General features: G+C 35.8%; 1 pseudogene across 1 annotated transcript; it reads right to left on the bottom strand.

Moving 5' to 3' along the window:
- Positions 1-1,422: 1,422 nt before the first annotated feature.
- On the bottom strand, positions 1,423-5,577 carry LOC143545911 (factor of DNA methylation 1-like; annotated as a pseudogene). The gene is made up of 6 exons (XR_013137524.1): positions 4,585-5,577; positions 4,292-4,471; positions 4,105-4,194; positions 3,531-4,040; positions 3,148-3,379; positions 1,423-1,493 (listed from the first exon to the last, which is right to left on the bottom strand). The product of XR_013137524.1 is annotated as a factor of DNA methylation 1-like (transcript).

A 5,577-nucleotide genomic window follows, 5' to 3' on the forward strand; every position in this document is an offset into this window, starting at 1 on the left:
GTCTCTGTAGACTTACAGGATGGTTACTACTGGTATTGTGGGGTTTTGTATACAAGACTTGCCTACTGGGCTATTACACGTTACTTATTGGACAAGTGTTAGCCAATAAGTAATATGACCACAGTCACAGATACGGTCGAGTGACAAGTACCTTTCGGTAATTTGTAAGCAGGCAGATGTAAAAACATCTTAATGCTGTAACTGTAAAATGTGTCATATATAAATGAATGTACTCACCAGTATTTCCTGCTGATTAAATATTTTTAAACATGTTTCAGGTGACTTGTTAGAGACAAAGGAATGATGCATGCGGGCTTCCAGCTTAAATAAGTGGCTTGTCACCAGAATAAATAAACGTGTTTTGTAAATTAGGGATTATCCCTATAAAACTTATGTTTGTATAAAAAATGGGTTTTTATCCCAGTTTATGAAATAAGAATTATGGTGTTTTTATAACTCTAATTAATTTTCCTAACTACGGTTCTAATGAAATATTCCGCTGCAAATTATTTTAATAAACATCGATACCGCCACTCAACGTTCACGACTCCCCTCCCGGAGTATAGGGGTCGGGGGCTGTGACAAAATGCTTAATCCGCATCAGGTTTCTAATGAGAAACTGGTGAAACTTAATAACGTGATGGAAATGATGAAGGTGCTGGGTTTTTTCAGGTGCAAAGTAGGTCGAAATCAGAGACGATGACGTTGGATAGACGGAGGAAGTTTAATGTGTAGTTCCTTATAGTTTCTTGATTGCTTGTTATAGTTTTTCGATTGCTTGTTGTAGTCTTCAGGCTGTTTTTAGTTATGATGCTTGTACTTGCGGGCCCGTTTGCAACTTGCCATTGAGGTTTAGTGGTTGAATAAAATTCTTTTATTCGTCCTTTAAAAATCAGCTTTGAAGTTCTTTTCTAATTACTAAATTAGTGTTTCTAATTGTATTTCATAAGTTAAATATTTAAAGCCTATAGAGAACGTTGAAAAGATGATAACGAGTCGACAATATCCGATATGTATTTTTGTTTGCGACTTTTTAATAAATGTAATTATAAACCTACAGAAAACATTAAAAAGATGTTAACAAATAACATGTCAACACCATCCAATATATTTTTGTTCGCAACTTTTAAATTCGTATTCTTTTTATATATGTTGGAAAGTCTATATATGATGTTTTATTTAAACAAGCCTAAAATTCAAAGCAAACATATTGGTTTATCAATTTTGGCAATTTTGCCATTGACAAGTTAAATGAATGTATAACATGATTTAATTCTGACACTACCAACTAACTTATAACATGATTTAATTCAGATAACTTCATGTTCAACCTTGAGTGTGTAAGTTCTACATCAGCATCATCATCATAATAGGACATAACAATAAATGTTTAATCAACGTACTAAGTAAATAATAATATTGTTATGACTCACGGCCAAAAGGCATGACGAGACATGACCGTGAGCCCGTGTATACTGTATACACTCTTAAAACTGCAAGAAAAGAATTAACATTAATAGATCCCAAAAGATTCATGAATTTTTCTTAGCACGTACAAGCAGTGGAACTTGTTGAAATTTTGTTCAAGTGGAAATGATTTTTCATTAATTCTGAGCATAGTTACCTAGATAGTTTTATTTATGTACGTGTCATATAGATTATTTTTGGACTTACATTCTACTACATGAGAGCTTCACAACATATCAAACCACGTCCAAAACAAAGTTAAGTTTTATTGAATTTATTTTATTTTATTTTATTTTATTTTATAACTTGTGCCCATTATTTTTTTTTCTTTTGATATCTAAATACTTAGTGTTGCTTTTTTTTGTATGAACGATCGACATAAAAAATTTTTGAACTCGTAAGCAGCTTGGGCACATTTCTGGATCGGTAAGACTGTAACTTTAATGAAACATATTTTTTTATGAGTAGATACTTATTAATTTTAGATACTATACGTTTGTGTTTTTTCAATTTATAATGGTGTATTTTAATTATTTTATTTTATATTATTATTACATTTAAAAAAGAGTTAAGAGTTGAGAGTTATTTGATTATTATTATATGTTGGTAGAGATTAATTCGTACTCAAGCAATGCTTAGACCGTTCTAACTTTGATTTATTTCCTCCGACAATCACATATTTATTTTTGACGTCATAAAAAAATAACTGAGAAGTGTGGCCGCCTTGAGCGTATGAATGATGAGCTCCGGCCAGCTGACATCATCTCTATTGGGATATGACGAGTGAACCGATACCCTAGTCCGTACAGGCTTCAACACCACTTACATCGTCCATCACTTTGGTTATTAGTCCGGTCCAAAACTAGACATCTTTCTTTAACTTTAACGAAATGGCATTGTTTAGGTAACAGATTAGACTTAAATGACTAGCCTGGCCAAAAGTTTGAGCCCGCCTTGGGACCCGACTGGTTCCAAACCAAGACTAGCCCAAAATTTCAAATGTCCAGAACAGTCTATGAACCGTTGTACACCGATGCAGTAACATGTTGAACTTCAAACTTCTAGCTAGACTATAGCAAAAAGGGGGCATTTTTGTGCTGAGATGATAAACAGTCAAATACCAGTGCTTTCCTAATATACTGATTATACTATATTATATTACCAAAAAGCAATTTCAAGCAAGAGTGACTGCTGCCAAAAGGTCCAAAAAAGAGTTCAGAAGGATGCATTACTTCATGATTGCCAACGCGTATTGCCACCAGCTCAGCTATCTGCATCAAAGATTAGAGATCTCACAGTTAGAAACATCACATGACAATTTCAAGTTTTCAACCCATTAATATCAAAACAGGTCAATTTTAGTAAAGGGTGAATCAGATGGATTGACCGAAACCAGTTTCAGGGATTTCTTTTGACCTTTTTTGCAATTATTAATGTTTTGGTTACAATAAGAGTCTAAACTTTTTATCGAAAAGATGAAGAGGTTGTGAGCATTAAACTTTTAATGACCGGTTAGCCTTTTCCTTGTTATTTGGCCTGGTTGAGATAAAACACAACACAAATCGACACATTTTAAGTAAATGCATGCAGGTTGATTTCGAACAATGAGAATGTTAAATAGGATTTGAAAAACTTATATAAAGGAAAGAAAAGAAAATAAAATGGACATGTGATACAAACCGTATCCTCTTTTGCGTTTAGGGCTCTTGATATTCTTCAAAATAAAGCTAATAACTTCCTTTAATGTAGCTTTTCGTTTGTCTTTGAAGTTCCAAAGTTCGTTAATCACATATCTGCCACTAGGGTTATATTCATTCATCTCCATAAATGCAGCAACCACTGCATCAAAGATTCCGCTACCCCATTCTGCCTTTAGAGTTTTTAGCAGTTCATCATCTTCATTAATCACTTCCTGCAGTATGCACACGATTTCATTCTTAACACAGGCATATAGACTTGAATCATATTTATAAAGTTACTAGATGCCACTCATAACGCTCATAAGTAAATGGTACCGCCTCAATGGAAAAACAAAGTCAGCAAGTGAATTTTAAGACACGTACCTTATGTGCACCATCTACTGCAACAACTTTGACTGGATGCCACTCCGGGTTTTTAAGTTTGTCCTCCCACAAAGAGCATAACTCGAGACCCTTCATTTCAGCTTCTTCAGAATTAAACTTCTTCTTACAGGCATCATGGAAGGGTTTTGTATCAAGTTGACCCATCCGCTTTACTCCAATATTATTGCATCCACTTAACATACCTTCCATGCCCTGTAAACAAATCAACAACTCTTTACGGGCTTCTTGCAACTCATCGTTACTTTCACGGCCCTAAACCACAAGCGTTTGATTCATAGCCTCCAAATCATTCATGTCCTCCATCTTCGCTTCCAGCTCATCCTTCATCTTTTTTATCTCCTCCTGAACCACGGTATCATCTTTATCACCCAAATGTTTCATCACCTGCAGCTTTCCTCTTAATTCCACGATTTCCCTCTCTAGTTGCTGTTTGGCTTCTAGCTGTCTCTCTAACTCAAGTACTTTCTTCAAAGCCGCCTCGCCTTCTCTCTGTGATTCAAGCAAGATCCAGTCAGCATAAGTAGTAATCATAATATTAAACCAGCAAAAATACCTTTTGGTCTTCAACCAGCCTTAAGAGATCCTCACCAGCTTTTTCCTGCTCTACAGAGGCCATATGTAGAGAACTGTTTCGTGTGTCATTCTGAGTTTGGAAAATATAGGCTATAAATAACATAATATGATAATAAGAAGAAAAAACACTTTGCATTAAAGTTTGTATTCAATAAATTAACAATCACCTTTCTTTTCTCCTCCTCTAATATTTGTCTCTCACGTTCTGTTCGGGCTACTTTCTTATTAACTTCTCTGTCGTGATTCATGTTCCTTCCTTAGTTTCTCTACCTCAGCAATCGCCTTTTCTCGTTCATCTAATAATCCTTCAACACGCTCACGTGCATGGCGTTGCAGTTTACTTCTCTCTGAAGATAATCAAAATTTCCATTTCAGCAAAATCTCAAAACTTATAAAAATGGAATTCCACAAAACATGCGTATTCGTTTAACAAGAGGCAATCAAAGAGAGAATAAGTAACCTTCACGGAAAGCTTGATGCGTGCTGTCTATTTCTTCAATCACCCTGCTCAAAGACATAGCTTTCTGATTATACTTGCTTTGCAAATCCTCAAGATTTTCATTCCTCATATCGATCTCAGTTGCTAACTCAACCACCGGTCTGTTTCTAGCATTTGCAATCTCTTGCTCCACTTCAGATACCGTTTTCACAACCCTGTTCGTGCGAAGATACTCTCCTATTGGCCCTTGTGATTCAAAGTCATCTGCACGAGCTAACCAAGCATAAATACTTTGACTATGTTGACCACAATCCCATTCTTTCTTACTGTGATGACCAGCTTCAAAAGCTTTCTCAAACTCCATAGCATTATTAAAACCAATCAAACCGTTGTTGAACCTCACAAACGCTTGCGCGCTTCTCTTTTCAGCATCCCATAACAGCTCAACTTCTTCTGGCTTGTATTTCGAGAATCTCATGATCCAATATTCAGTACTCTCCAAGTCATTCCCATTGTCTGACTCTTTGACTATGTTGACAACAATCCCAGTCCAAGGCCAGCAAAACAAACTGTTTTCTTCAGTGATTGGTGCTGCTACTTTAACCGGCTTTTCAGCCTCGTCTGCCAATTCATTTTCTAAGTACAGTTTTAGAGCAAGATGATTCGCCTTTTGCTTTGCATTTCTGTTGGACGAGCGATTGCCGACTCCAGAAGCATGTTGATGCAAGTCTTTGTATTTGAAAGTTTGTTTTTTCTTGCCAGCACAAAAAGGACACCTGAAGTTGCCATCTGGATATTTAACTTTCAGTGTTCCATTCCTGAGTTGCTCATATGGCTTATCTTTGCGCTCGTTAATCTCTGAATCACTGAACTCGGACTCTTCACCAGAGCTATAATCCATCTACCCAGAAAACAAACACAAAGATTAGACTAAAAACTTGTTGAGGCATTAAGAGACTGCCGATAATATCATAAACACTTAAAACTCAAATTGATTCAGATTTTAGTCTTGAA

This window comes from Bidens hawaiensis, unplaced genomic scaffold, assembly GCF_021521415.1.
Source record: "Bidens hawaiensis isolate Kalapana, Puna unplaced genomic scaffold, B.hawaiensis_p1.1 tig00014098_1, whole genome shotgun sequence".
Lineage (NCBI taxonomy): Eukaryota > Viridiplantae > Streptophyta > Magnoliopsida > Asterales > Asteraceae > Bidens > Bidens hawaiensis.